Source organism: Triticum aestivum, chromosome 5D (assembly GCF_018294505.1).
Source record: "Triticum aestivum cultivar Chinese Spring chromosome 5D, IWGSC CS RefSeq v2.1, whole genome shotgun sequence".
NCBI lineage: Eukaryota > Viridiplantae > Streptophyta > Magnoliopsida > Poales > Poaceae > Triticum > Triticum aestivum.
The window spans coordinates 134867788-134883810 of record NC_057808.1 but is presented as its reverse complement, the minus strand read 5'-3'; positions in this window follow the sequence as shown (position 1 = coordinate 134883810).

The following is a 16023-nucleotide window of genomic DNA, read 5'->3' as shown; positions in this document are numbered from 1 at the left end:
CGGCACTTTTCTTGGTTTATTTACCATATTTAGGGGATTATGTGCATTTTCTAGGCATTAATGCACATAATTTAAGTTCAGACAATCGGTGCATGAAAGGGTGCACAAGAACGGCCTAAAAACCATGCTCATGCCATTTAGTAAATTCTCATGCCTTTTACAAGGAATGGACAGATATTTCGATGAAATGTGTGGTAATAGTCAACCACAAACGTTTGTTTATTGGGTTTTCAACTATAGAAAAAAATGAAATAAATGTTTGAAAAACATGACGCCTGGCATGGTGCCATGGTATGACCTAACCATGCCCTGGTAAAAATTTGAGAAGGTTTAGCTTATGTCGTTATGCACGCCCTTCATAAATCGAACCATCACCGAGGAAGTTCCATGCTTTCGATAGGGAAATCACCAAGATTGAAGGGGAATCCAAATTTCCATCCTAGTTTGTCATTCAGTTTTTTTTCCAACGATCAACATACCGCCTCAAATGCAACGTGTTCAAATTTGACATTTTTCCGGGCTCATTTACCATATTTTAGGGGATTATTTGCATTTTCCAGGCATTAATGCACATAATTCAAATTCAAACAATCGGTGCATGCAAAGGTGCACAAGAATGGTCTGGAAACCATGCTCGTGCTATTTAGTACTCCCTCCACCCGTGAAAGAGTGTACTTCCAACTTTGTTGGAAAGTCAAACCTTATTATGTTTGGCCATATTTATACAATAATTGACCAACATTTATGCCATAAAATTAGTAGCATTAGATTCATGATAAAATATATTTTCGTCATATACCTAATTGGTTTCAACTGTATTAACATAGTTTTGCACAAACTCGGTCAAACTTTGAGATAGTTTGACCCTCCAACAAAGTTGGAAGTACACTCTTTCAAGGACAGAGGGAGTATATTCTCATGCCTTTTACAAGGAATGGGCAGATATTTCAAGGAAATGTGTGGAAATAGTCAACCATAAATGCGTCATTACTGGGTTAACAACTATACAAAAATGAAATACATGCTTGGAAAACATGATGCCTGGCGTTTGTTCGTGGCAATGACATCGGCCCTTTGGACGATGCATAACAAGATGGTTATTAACTGGGTCTACTTGCCATGAACCGCAGACTCTATATTCAAATTTATGGCCTTTTGCAGCATTGACACACACTTTGTAGACAACGGGATAGATATAGGTTAGGCGGCATGACCGCATGATTGACACGCTGATTGCGGCGGGACGTCGCCTTGTCTTGCCTCCTAGCCATTGATCGGACGACCACTTGGTGGCATCTTTTTTAGGCATGTTTGTGTTGTTGCCCCAGTTAGTTTATGTTTATTTTCATGTATTTGAACTTCCTGTATGGACCTGGTGGGTTGCTTAATCTATAAAAATAGAGTGGAAGTCTATTTCATGTGTTCCATGCGTGCGCGCGCACGCGCACGTGTGTGTGTGTGTGTGTGTGTGTGTGTGTGTGTTGATGTCGGTGTACAAAAGTAGGGGCTCTCCTTTTTACCCCTTTACTTGTGCACGGGCAGTCAGAGCCGCACCTGCGGTGACACTTAGCAGGGCAAAGGGAGGAAGCAGAGGCACAAGAATACCAGAGCAGCGCTCCAGCCAAAAGCACAAGACGGGCAAAGCAACGCCAAGACCAAGAGACACAAAGAGCAAGAGGGCAAGGTGGACTCCCCCGGCAAGACCCTTGCCGGGGCGGCCTCCGCAGCCCCGGCAAGAGCCTTCCCGGGGCAACTTGCCCAACACTAGCGGAGCGCGCCACCCTTGAGCCCAAGGGTTCCAACACCATCAACCACATTGGAACCAAGGCTCGGGAGGCACCTCCATGGTGGCATGCAGATCTTTGTGAAGATCATAAAGACACAAGATCAGATGAGGACCAGAAAACGACGATCCTCGTGAGATCCTCGCCGAGGAAATCCACGAGACCTCCGGCAAGATCCTTGCCAGGGACGACCGTGATGCCATGGCAAGACCCTTGCCGAGGCCTCGGCAAGGCCCTTGCCGAGGACACCTGCGAGGCCACAGCCAGACCCACGTCTACCAAGACTCCACCGCCGTTCCCATACATCTGCCAGCCCAACCAGCTGGGCAGGCACCTGCGTGGCAACGTGCGGCTTCCAGGCCAACTCAGCAAGCACCTGCGTGGTGGCATGCAGACCTTCGTGAAGACCCTACCACCATGCCATCTCAGCAGCCTATCAGCCTACATGGCGCTGCATGCATCGTTGGCCTAGACGCGTGTCAGAGCGAGGCGGAGCGGCGACGGACGGGACGGGCCTCGTTGTCGTCCCCAATAAAGCAACGGGACACCTAAGGGGCGCATTTAATGCGCCTTGTCCCGTAATGACAGGCGGTAAGCTTGTACATTGTATACCTTTCCACCTCTTGTGTGCCACTATGGCAACCCCTTTTGTCCATAAAAGGAGGCCCGAGGCGTACTGGAGAAGGATTCAGATCTTTTGGACTACGCACGCCCCGTAGCTAGTTCGAGAGCTCAAGAACACTCAAATATACACCAAAGCAGGACAAGGGTATGACACATCTTCGCGGCCCGAACCTGGGTAAACGATCCTTGTGCTGACAGCGAGAACCGCTCTTTGCACAACCCCGCGCCCGCCAACCGTAGAAGGGATCCCAGTGATCCCATAGGTGTCGTTTCCACCGACATCTTTGGTGCGCCAGATAGGGGGTGCAGTTGTGGAAATCTGGTCTGGTTGGAGCAGCAACTTCATGGTGGTCGTCACTCCAAGGAAGGAGACGACCAAACGAGCGGCGTCATCGGCGGATGCAGCGAACGCCCACGTAGCGGCAGAAAAGCTAAGTCATGCAAAACTTCGAGCAATTCCCTTTTATATATAAGGTTATCGTCCTTGAAGATCTTGCCCTGTGTATGGAAAACCTGCACGCAATGGGGCCCTGCCACTATTGGCAACGCCCTTGCTCTGTTTCGAGTCCGCTCAACAGTTCGAGCGGCTACGTCAAGAACGGCAGGGTGACCTTCTGCAACTGGCAACGCTCTCATTCTGTCTCGAGTCCGCTCGACAGTTCGAGCGGCCGCGTTAAGAGCAGCGAGGTGGTTTGCCTGGCAGCGAGGTGGTTTGCCTGGCAGCAAGCACACCCGGCAGGCTCTTGGGGATCCGTCCTCAAGGCACCGCGGCCTGGGTTTACGCGCCGGCAAGCCTACCCGATTAACGTAGGGTGAACATTCAAAGGGAGATCAAACGGGAAAATAACATGCATCGTTTCAAGGTACTGCAGAGTTATATTACATCAATTGTTGCTACGGTTCTAACTAAAGATAAAAATTGTCTTGGTCATGAACCTGCAGCGGCGATGAGAAACGGGGTGCCTAATCCCGGCGCTGGCCCTCTACCCTCCAAACTCCGTCGATGCGGCTGATGATGGGCTCGATACGCTCCTCGAGCGCCGCAAGGTCCGCATCCTCCGGCAAGCTCTCCAATGCGGCGTCGAAGTCGAGGTTGGGGTTCCAGTACGCCACCTTGGTGAGGACCTTGATCATGGCACCCCGGCAAAGCTTCCGGGCCTCATTGGCCAGAGAGGCCGCCCGGTTGGAGCGGAACTGCTCCAGAGCTCCAAGAACACCCTTGAAGAACAGGGTCATTTTGGCATTGGGACTCACGTTTGGCTCCGGGGCGTACCTCACGTTCGGCATCCCCACGGTAGCCAGCTGCATGGTGATCCTGTCGGCGACGTCGGCAAGGCAGCTGACCCAGAGATTTTCGCCCTTCACAAAATCCTCGTGGTAGGTGGCATCATTCCTCCGCAGCTGCTTCTCGGCCTCCAGATTTTTGGTCAGGATCCCCTCCCGGGCCCTGACCTCCGAAAGCATCCCCTCAAGACCTTCCAGCTTCAGCTTCAGGTCTTTGATGGAATCGTTGGCCTTGGAGAGCTGCTCAGTCTTGCTGAGGACTGCGGCCTGCGCCTCAATCAGAGCACCATTGAGCGTGTCCTTCTCCTTCGCCAGCTTCAGGGCCTAGTCCTTCAGCCCGTTCTGCTCCACCTCCAGCTCTTTCACCTTGCCGGACTAGACCTGGGCCTGAGCATTGAGTGCCTCCTCGTGCCTCTGCTCCAGCTCCTGGGTCCGCTGCATGATGAGCTTCTCCACCTCCTCATCCTTGCCGCGGAGTGTTGCGGCGAGCTTCTCCTCACGAGCGGCAAGGTCCTCCTCCTGGGAGTTTAGCTCGGCTTGGAGCTGGTGCTGAGCGGCCTCGTCCTTGGCGGCCTGCTCCTTCGCCAGCTCCTGGGCCTTCTCGATGTCGGCCTGCTTCATGACAAGCTCCAGCTTGCGCTCAGCCAGCACATCCTGGGTGGCCTTCAGTTCCTTGTGGGCCTGGCGGAACCAAGCCTGCGTCTCGGCGATACGCTCCTCGAGGTCCGCCTCCGCCTTGTCCACCGCCGCCATCCTGGACTTGGCCTTGTCCAGGCGGGCACGGTGAAGTGCCTGGAGCTTCTGGAAGTTGGCGCTCATGGCCTGGAGGAGCCACTCTTCCTGGGAACCGCCGCCACCAGCGCTTGGTTCGTCAACAACCTCAAGCTCGGCGGCGGCGAGCACCTCGTCATCAAACACCTCCCCCTCGGTGGGCACCCCGGCGCTCGCCGTCCCTGGGAGGTGGACGAACAGGTCATCACCCACCTTCAGGTACTTGCCCGAGCTAGAGGCAGCGGAGGTGGAAGGTTGGTCGTCAACCGCCCCCTCCTCGGCAGCAGCCTTGCTGGCCTCCCCGGCAGGCCCCTTGCCAGCCTCCTCGGCAGTGGCCTTGCCGGTCTTCCCGGCCGGCTCCTTGGCGGCATCCTCAGCAGCAACCTTGGCGGCCTCCTCGGCAGCGATCTTGTTGGCCTCGGCCTCAGCATCCCTGGCGACCTCCTCGATGACAGTATCTATGTTCTCCTGGTCCATCGAGGAAGCGCCTAGATGCCAAGAAGGAGGAGGAGGCAAAGCCAAGACCAAGGTTCAAAAAGAAGAGACAAGAACAGGGACAGAAGGCAAACAACTCACCCGTGCCAGGCTGGGAAGAAATGGCCCCCTCCCCACCAACATTCGGTGCCGGGACGGAGCCGCCGGCGCCCGGGTTCTCCTCCTCCTCCGTGCGCATGGGCTCGGTGCTTGGCGCCCTTGCCGGGGACGCCCCTCGGGCGGCGTGGTTGATGGGGGCGGCGTGATGGGGGTGGCCCTCAGTGGCTCCTCCTGCTGCCGTCCTCCTCCTGCAACCACGGCAAGGTCAGCGCCAAGAGATCGTACCCCAACACACGTTGATAACGAGTGAGTGACGAACGCACGTTGGGGGCCGCACCGGGGGCTTCTATCTGGGCTGCTCTCCACCACCAGCGGCGTACTCGAGGTGCCCGCCGGGGGCTGGCCGCCCGTCGAGGCCCTAGCTCTCTTTGCCACCCTCTGGGCCAGCGCTCCACATCCTTGCAAAGATGAAAACAAGTCAAGAAAAGCGGCACGGTCTAAGGGGACGGAGATGACAAAATACAAGATACTTACTCATCCTCCACCTCCTCTTCCGCTGCCTTCCTCTTCCTCCTCGGGCTGAGAGACCCAAGGTCGAATACGACCTCCGTGTCGACATCTGCGGGAGGAGGGGAAGCGGGTGGAGTTCGAGGATGCTTGGACGAAGAAGAGGCGGTCGCTTTCCTCTTCGCCACCACGGCCTTCACCACCTTCTTTGCTGCCGCGGCCCTCGTCAGGTGCACGGACTCCCCCTGGATCTCTTGCCGCTGCTCGGTCATGCCGGGCCGGGCCGGCTCGCCGGAGGTGGCCCGCCGCAGGACACGCCTTCTTTCCAAGGCCGGAGGATCGTCGGCCTTTGCCTCTTCCTCGGTCGACTCGTCGACCACATCTTCGATGAGAGGGGCCACGGTGTCAGCGCTGCTGGCCTCCCCGGCAGACTCCGCCCATCCAACAAGCTCCTTCTCCTCCGCGGCAGCCTCGGCCTCGTCCTCCACGTGGTCGGCGCTGCCAGCCTCCTTGGCGAGCTCCGCCTCCGCCGCCCTGGCGGCAATGTAGTCTAGCTCCGCTTGGGTGGTGTCCTGGATGAGAAATGGCTCGGCATGGACGTACTTCTCCGATAGCTTGTCGAAGAACTCCTGCACCTGGTCCGCCCCCGGCTCAGTCCAATTTGGGTCAAGTCCGTGCGCGTTGAAGTCTGGCATCATGGAGATGATGTCGGTTTGGCGAGAGTTGTTGCTCAGTGGGACCACCCCCACCGGCAACCCAAACAGGGGCCCCTTGACGACCTTGCCGGCCTTCGCGGCCTTGCCGGACCTCTCGGCCCTGCCGTCACGGTACACGTCAAGCTGAAAAAGCCTCTGGCAAAAGTGGGCGTGCCCCATCACCATGAAGTTGTGGTTCAAGCCAGGGCGAAGCCTCATGATGTCGGCCGTGTTCCTGAAAAGCCAGGCCGGCCTCCCCTTCTTATGCAGTGGGGCGATTCAGTGACGGAGGAAATCAGCCCCAATCATCTCAAGGGTGAGCCCGGCCACGGTGAGGCGATGGATCCTGGTGGTGGCGATCATGAGCTTTTCATCCTTGGCGTCGACTTCGCCCCAATCATCTCTGCGAACCGGCGGCACCTGGCGAACCCGGCAAAATTCCTGCGGGTCCTCCTCCACAATCCAGCACCGTCGGCTCCGCCACTCCTCCCACCTCTCCTTTTGAGCGCCCTCCGGATATGTCCCCTTTCCCTGGCTCCTTGGGATCCAGGCGACACAACCTGAAATCGCGCCTCCCTTTTGGATGTGAGGATAGAATTAGTGGCGGAAAAGCGTCGTGCTAGGATGCACTCCGGCGAAGCCCTCGCAGAGATGGGCGAAAAGGGCCATGCACGCCACGGCATTCGGAGTGAAATCCAGAAGGTGGAAGTCGTAGGTGTGCATGACATCATTGAAGAAATCGGAGAAAGGGGGCAGAGCCCGCAGGATAAGTAATCAACGAAGAAGGGGTACCAATTCGGGCCGGCCTCGGCGAAACCGGCGGGGATGATGCGCGTGGCAGGGTGCCCCTTCGTCTTGCACCCCCACAGGGGCTTGAAGTAGTCCCGGAGGTGGACCACATCCACCGTCGAAGGAAAGTAGGCGAGCTGCATCCGCCGCGCCGCTAACTCGCTCTTCGGCGCCTCCTTTCCCCCCGACGTCCTTGGCCACTCCCTTGCCTTTGCTGGTTTTCGGTGCCATGGCGGCTGAGGGAGACGAGGGATGAGGGACAGCAAAGGCACGGCGGCGGCGGCGAGCGAAAGCAAGAACTTGAGAAGAGATAAGGGAGGGGCAACGGTTCCGAGATTGGAGAAGGCACAGATGGTAAATGGGCGTCGTGCCTGCGGTTTCTCCTTTTTTATGGGGAAGGCGCAGGCCGCTTCGTTACCATTTACCGCGATGTGACGCATGAGGGCAGCAGCCGCCCCACGCACGAACCCCATGTCACGCACGACCCTCCACGTCGCGCATTCAACATGGGTCGTGGGGAAGCGCGGGGAGCGAAGGAGTTACTGCGGTAAAAATCCACCCCGCCTGCCCGCGCACCGTTCTGGGCCTAGCCCAACAACACGTTGCGCTTATGTGTGGCCCAGGCCCGTGGGCTCCTGTCGACAAAAGTAGGGGCGCTCCTTTTTACCCCTTTACTTGTGCACGGGCAGTCAGAGTCGCACTTGCGGCCACACTTAGCAGGGAAAAGGGAGGAAGCAGAGGCACAAGAATACCAGAGCAGCGCTCCAGCCAAAAGCACAAGACGGGCAAAGCAATGCCAAGACCAAGAGACACAAAGAGCAAGAGGGCAAGGTGGACTCCCCCGGCAAGACCCTTGCCGGGGCGGCCTCCGCAGCCCCGGCAAGAGCCTTGCCGGGGAAACTTACCCAACGCCAGCAGATCGCGCCACCCTTGAGCCCAAGTGTTCCAACACCATCAACCACATTGGAACCAAGGCTCGGGAGGCACCTCCATGGTGGCATGCAGATCTTTGTGAAGATCATAAAGACACAAGATCAGATGAGGACCAGAAGACGACGATCCTCGCGAGATCCTCGTTGAGGAAATCCACGAGACCTCCGGCAAGATCCTTGCCGGGGACGACCGCGATGCCACGGCAAGACCCATGCCGAGGCCTCGGCAAGGCCCTTGCCGAGGACACATGTGGGGCCATAGCCAGACCCACGCCTGCCAAGACTCCACCGTCATTCCCATCCAGCTGCCAGCCCAACCAGCTGGGCAGGCACCTGCGTGGCGACGTGCGGCTTCCAGGCCAATTTAGCAAGCACTTGCGTGGTGGCATGCAGACCTTCATGAAGACCTTACCACCACGCCATCTCAGCAGCCTGCCAGCCTACGTGGCGCTGCATGCATCGTTGGCCTGGACGCGTGTCGGAGCGAGGCGGAGCGGCGACGGATGGGACGGGCCTCGTTGCCGGCCCCAATAAAGCAACGGGACACCTAAGGGGCGCATTTAATGCGCCTTGTCCCGTAATGACAGGCGATAAGCTTGTACACTGTATACCTTCCACCTCCTGTGTGCCACTGTGGCAACCCCTTTTGTCTATAAAAGGAGGCCCGAGGCGTACTGGAGAAGGATTCGGATCTTTTGGACTACGCACGCCCCGTAGCTAGTTCGAGAGCTCAAGAACACTCAAATATACACCAAAGCAGGACTAGGGTATTACGCATCTTCGCGGCCCGAACCTGGGTAAACGATCCTTGTGCTGACAGCCAGACCCGCTCTTTGCACAACCCCGCGCCCGCCAACCGTAGAAGGGATCCCAGTGATCCCATAGGTGTCGTTTCCACCGACAGTTTAAGACCACTCTTTCTTATGAAGGAATAAAGAATATCATATGGAAGTAAATATTTCAAAAACTTTGTGAAAGCCACCTATGAGAGTTTCATAAAGAAGTTTAAAAAATTATTGTACGTTAAGAGTGTGATGTTCTAGTTGGAAGGGGTTGATTGGTAGGGGTCAATGAAGACAAAGGTAACTTTCTTCCAACGGGTGAAGTTTCTAGTTGGCAATGGTACCAGTACTAGATTCTGGGACTATACATGGCTAGGGGATACACCTTTGACTGTGCAATACCCTTCCTTATATAATATTGTGCAACGTAAGGAGGATTATGTTGCCATAGTATTAAAGTTGGTACCGCTTAATATCCATTTTAGGAGATCCCTAGTAGGAGAACGTTGGGATGCTTGGTTGAAACGGGTTCGTAGGTTGATGGGCGTTCAACTATCAGATTAGGTTGATACAATTCCCTGGAAGTTAACTTCGACGGGAGTCTTCTCAGTGAAATCTATGTATCTGGACTTAATTGATACCGGGCCATTGTCGAGGTCATTGCACTTTTGGAAGATAAAAGTTCCACTTTGAATTAAAATCTTTATGTGGTTAGTTCACAAAGGAGTTATTCTCACCAAAGATAATCTGGCAAAAAGGAACTGGGTTGGTAACTCTAGATGCTGCTTTTGTGATCAAAATGAATCAATTAAACACCTCTTTCTTGAGTGTCCACTTGCGAAATTATTATGGCGATCAATACATATTTCTTTTAATGTACACCCTCCAACGAGCATAAACACGTTATTTGTGGCGTGGCTTAATGAAGTGGACAGTCACATAGCAAACATATTCGGAGAGGGATATCTGCTTTATTTTGGGCTATATGGAATACTAGGAATGATTTGATATTTAATGGAACAAACTTCAATATTTTTTCAGGTTATTTACAAAGCTACAGCTTGGATCCGTATGTGATCATTACTTACTCATGCGGACATTAGAGAGCTTTTGGCTATTGGGTGCAAGATGGTAGCACAGGCTGTCTTCGGCCGATTTGGATGACGTGCTAATAATAGGCTAGGTGCATAGGCATCGTAGTCTATTTTTTATCGCCGAATGTGGCACTTTTCCCTTTGTGTTTCGTTTTAAGCTCGGACTATGAGCTTTGTTGTACCTTGAAGTTATGTTTTTATTTAATAATATGGATGCATGCATTGATGCTGAGGTATTACAGGATGCGAACTATGAATATAACAAATTCAGCAAGAAAAGTAAAGTCACCATTCAGCAAGAAAAGTAATGTGTTTGATCTTGAATTTTTTCCTTCCCCTCTGGACATGTCGTTAAGTCTCTCTTGAATAAATCGTGTTTTGACATACAAGTCAGGCTGTAGGTGGGGAGGAAACTAGGGAGCGAGAGAGCGCAGCGAGCGCGTGAGCGAGATCCCGCCGTGCGCTACTCCGACGCCGGTGTCCACCACCCCGCCGTTCGCTACTCCGGCAGCGGCGGCCACCCAGGCCCCGGTCCTTTCCCTGGCGCGCCCCTCCTCCCCCTTCCTCCCTCCGTCTCTCGTCTCCGGTGGGCGCCATGGTGGAGAGCCCGCGTTCGTGACCTCGTCCTTCCACGGGGAGCGCCCTGTCGTCTCCGGGTTGGGCATCTCGTCGGCTTCAGAGGGCTCTGCGGCGGCGGAGGTGCAGGCTGTGCCGCCGGTGGCGGGTGCAGTCGCGAGCTCGACCAGGCGGATCTCGCAGTGGCAGGAGGCCCCTGCTTCCAAGAAGACTCTGTGGCGGCGCCGGTGTGATGAGCGGACCGCGTCGGTGCTGCGCCGCCCGTCGCCACCCCACAAGGAAGTTTCTCTGGAGATGCGCGACAAGTGCTTCCGCTGCCTCGCGAAAGGTCACTTCTTGAAGGATTGCACCAACAAGGTCATTTGTCTCCGGTGTGGGATGTCTGGGCACGTCGCGGCGCAGTGCAAGAGGCCACACAGTCCTTCTCCGGTCAAGGAGATCAGGCGGGAGGCCGCGGCCAAGGTCGCTCGCTGGGCTGGGCTGCCGGGCGCATCGTCGGGCCCCAGCGTGGCGGGTGGGGTGGTTCAGCGCTTGCCCCTCCACCTCCACCACCGCCCTCGTCGCAGGGGCCAGCGGCGCCGGTGTGGCCTCGTCTTGCCCCGCCGCGGTTGGAGGTCGAGGCAGACTCGGAGATGGAGCCAGGGGAGCTGTGTGTCGTCCGGAGGACCCGAGCGATGGATGAGCTAGAGGGCAGACTGCAGCAGGTGATGGTGGTGTTCGTCAGTGGTGACCGGGCGTAGGTCTCACCGGTGTTCGTTCTGGAGGCGCTCCAGGAGAGGATGGGCATCTCACCGGATCGGGTGTCGGTCCACAGGTTCAGACCAGAGGATTTCCTGGTGGTTTTCGCGAGGAGGGAGGACCGCAACAGGATGGGGATTCACCCGATGCTGGAGTTTAGGGGGGCACAGGCTGTCCTTCCGGCAGTGGATCAGGCAGACGTAGGTTGTGTTCGCGGCCATGAACTTCAAGGTTGGTCTGTAGCTGTAAGTCATTCCCCCTCACGCATGGGATTTTGAAGTGGTGGAGAGCTTGTTGGATGATAACCCATAAGTATAGGGGATCGCAACAGTTTTTTAGGGTAGAGTATTCAACCCAAATTTATTGATTCGACTCAAGGGGAGCCAAAGAATATTCTCAAGTATTAGGAGTTGAGTTGTCAATTCAACCACACCTGGATAACTTAATATCTGCAGCAAAGTATTTAGTAGCAAAGTAGTATGGAAGTAATGGTAACGGTGGCAAAAGTAACAGTAGCAGTTTTGTAGTAATTGTAACAGTGGCAACAGAAAAGTAACTAAGTAAAGATCAATATGTGAAAAGCTCGTAGGCATTGGATCGGTGATGGAGAATTATGCCGTGCGATTCCTCATGCAATAGTTATAACATAGGGTGACACAGAACTAGCTCCAGTTCATCAATGTAATGTAGGCATGTATTCCGAATATAGTCATACGTGCTTATGCAAAAGAACTTGCATGACATCTTTTGTCCTACCCTCCCGTGGCAGCGGGGTCCTATCGGAAAAGGGATATTAAGGCCTCCTTTTAATAGAGTACCGGACGAAAGCATTAACACTTAGTGAATACATGAACTCCTCAAACTACGGTCATCACCGGTAAGTATCACAATTATTGTCACTTCGGGGTTAACGGATCATAACAAATAATAGGTGACTATACTTGCAAGATAGGATCAAGAACTCACATATATTCATGAAAATATAATAGATTCAGATCTGAAATCATGGCACTCGGGCCCTAGTGACAAGCATTAAGCATAGCAAAGTCATAGCAACATCAATCTCAGAACATAGTGGATACTAGGGATCAAACCCTAACAAAACTAACTCGATTACATGATAAATCTCATCCAACCCATCACCGTCCAGCAAGCCTACGATGGAATTACTCACGCACGACGGTGAGCATCATGAAATTGGTGTTGGAGGAAGGTTGATGATGACGACAGCGACGGATTCCCCTCTCCGGTGCCCTGAACGGACTCCAGATCAGCCCTCCCGAGAGAGATTAGGGCTTGGCGGCGGCTCCGTATCGTAAAACGTGATGAATCCTTCTCTCTGATTTTTTTCTCCCCGAACATGAATATATAGAGTTGGAGTTGAGGTCGGTGGAGCTCCAGGGGTCCCACGAGGTAGGGGGCGCGCCCCCACCCTCGTGGACAGGGTGTGGGCCCCCTGGTCTTGATTCTTTCGCCAGTATTTTTTATATATTCCAAAAATATTCTGCGTGAAGTTTCAGGTCATTCCGAGAACTTTTATTTCTGCACAAAAATAACACCATGGCAATTCTGCTGAAAACAACGTCAGTCCGGGTTAGTTCCATTCAAATCATGCAAGTTAGAGTCCAAAACAAGGGCAAAAGTGTTTGGAAAAGTAGATACGATGGAGACGTATCAACTCCCCCAAGCTTAAACCTTTGCTTGTCCTCAAGCAATTCAGTTGACAAACTGAAAGTGATAAAGAAAATTTTTTACAAACTCTGTTTGCTCTTGTTGCTGTAAATATGTAAAGCCAGCATTCAAGTTTTCAGCAAAGATTATGAACTAACCATATTCACAATAACACTTAGGTCTCATGTTTACTCATATCAATGGCATAATCAACTAGCGAGCAATAATAATAAATCTCGGATGACAACACTTTCTCAAAACAATCACAATATGATATAACAAGATGGTATCTCGCTAGCCCTTTCTAAGACCGCAAAACATAAATGCAGAGCACCTATGAAGATCAAGGACTGACTAAACATTGTAATTCATGATAAAAGAGATCCAGTCATACTCAATATAAATTAATAGTAATGGATGCAAATGACAGCAGTGCTCTCCAACTGGTGCTTTTTAATAAGAGGGTGATGACTCAACCTAAAAGTAAATAGATAGGTCCTTCGCGGAGGGAAGCAGAGATTTGTAGAGGTGCCAAAACTCGGTTTTTGAAATAGAGATAAATAATATTTTGAGTAGCATACTTTCATTGTCAACATAACAACCAAGAGACCTCGATATCTTCCATGCTACACACATTATAGGCAGTTCCCAAGCAGAATGGTAAAGTTTATACTCCCCCACCACCAACAAGCATCAATCCATGGCTTTCCCGAAACAACGGGTGCCTCCAACTAACAACAGTCATGGGGGAGTTTTGTTTGCAATTATTTTGATTTGGTTTGAGCATGGGACTGGGCATCCCGGTGACCAGCCATTTTCTCATGAGTGAGGAGCAGAGTCCACTCCTCTTGAGAATAACCCGCCTAGCATGGAAGATACAGACAGCGCTAGTTGATACATGAGCTTTTCGAGCATGCAAAACAGAATTTCATTTGAAGGTTTAGAGTTTGGCACATACAAATTTACTTGGAACGGCAGGTAGATACCGCATATAGGAAGGTATGGTGGACTCATATGGAATAGCTTTGGGGTTTATGGAAGTGGATGCACAAGCAGTATTCCCGCTTAGTACAAGTGAAGGCTAGAAAAAGACTGGGAAGCGACCAACTAGAGAGCGACAACAGTCATGAACATGCATTAAAATTAATAAACATTGGGTGCAAGCATGAGTAGGATATAATCCACCATGAACATAAATATCGTGGAGGCTATGTTGATTTTGTTTCAACTACATGCATGAATATGTGCCAAGTCAAGCCTCTTGAATCATTCAAAGGAGGATGCCACCCTATCATACCACATCACAACCATTTTAATAGCATGTTGGAACGCAAGGTAAACCATTATAAACTCCTAGCAAATTAAGCATGGCATGAGCAACTATAATCTCTAATTGTCATTGCAAACATGTTTCATTCATAATAGGCTGAATCAGGTACGATGAACTAATCATATTTACAAAAACAAGAGAGGTCGAGTTCATACCAGCTCTTCTCATCTCAACCAGTCCATCATATATCGTCATTATTGCCTTTCACTTGCACGGCCGAATGGTGTGTATAATAATAATAGTGCACGTGCATTGGACTAAGCTGGAATCTACAAGCATCTGATACAAGGGAGAAGACAAGGTAATATGGGCTCTTTATTAAATCAACAATAATGCATATAAGAGCCACTTCAACATTTTAATCATGGTCTTCTCCTCTCGATCCCCAAAGAAAAGAAATAAAATAATCCTATTTACACGGGAAAGCTCCCAACAAGCAAAAGAAGAACGAGAAATATTTTTGGGTTTTCTTTTAATTATTACTACTACAGGCATGGAAAGTAAACTAGCTAAAGGCTACAACTATTTTTTTTGGCTTTTTCTTAAGGTTTTTCAAACACACAAGAAGAAAGCTTAAAACAAAAATAAACTAGCATGGATAGTGTTGGGGAACGTAGTAATTTCAAAAAAATTCCTACCCACACGCAAGATCATGGTGATGCATAGCAATGAGAGGGGAGAGTGTCGTCCATGTACCCTCGTAGACCGTAAGCGGAAGCGTTATGAGAACGTGGTTGATGTAGTCGTACGTCTTCACGATCCGACCGATCAAGTACCGAACGCACGGCACCTCCGAGTTCAGGACACGTTCAACTCGGTGACGTCCCACGAACTCCGATCCAGCAAAGCTTCAAGGGAGAGTTCCGTCAGCACAACGGCGTGATGACAGTGATGATGATGCTACTGAAACAGGGCTTCGCCTAAGCACCGCTACGATATGACCGATGTGGATTATGGTGGAGGGGGGCACCGCACACGGCTAAAAGATCAACTGATCAACTTGTCTATCCATGGGGTGCCCCTTGCCTCAGTATATAAAGGAGGAGAGGAGGGGAGGCCGGCCGGCCCTAGAGGCGCGCCCAAGTGTGGAGTCCTACTAGGACTCCAAGTCCTAGTAGGAGTCCACCAAGAGGAAGGGAGGGAGAAGAAAGGAGAGGGAGGAAAGGAGGAAAGGGGGGCCGGCCCCCTAGTCCAATTCGGTTTGGGCTAGGGGGCCGCGCGCCCTGCCTTGTCCTGCCTCCTCTCTTCCACCACTTGGCCCATGAGGCCCAATACTTCTTCCCCCGTATTCCCGTAACTCCCCGGTACTCCGAAAAAATACCTGAATCACTCGGAACCTTTCTGATGTCCGAATATAGTCGTCCAATATATCGATCTTTACGTCTCGACCATTTCGAGACTCCTCGTCATGTCCCCGATCTCATCCGGGACTCTGAACTACCTTCGGTACATCAAAACACATAAACTCATAATACTTATCATCACCGAACGTTAAGCGTGCGGACCCTACGGGTTCGAGAACTATGTAGACATGACCGAGACACGTCTCCGGTCAATAACTAATAGCGGAACCAGGATGCTCATATTGGCTCCCACATATTCTACGAAGATCTTTATCGGTCAAACCGCATAACAACATACGTTGTTCCCTTTGTCATCGGTATGTTACTTGCCCGAGATTCGATCGTCGGTATCTCAATACCTAGTTCAATCTCGTTACCGGCAAGTATCTTTACTCGTTCTGTAATACATCATCCCGCAACTAACTCATTAGTTACAATGCTTGCAAGGCTTATAGTGATGTGCATTACCGAGAGGGCCCAGAGATACCTCCCCGACAATCGGAGTGACAAATCTTAATCTCGATCTATGCCAACTCAACAAGTACCATCGGAGACACCTGTAGAGCATC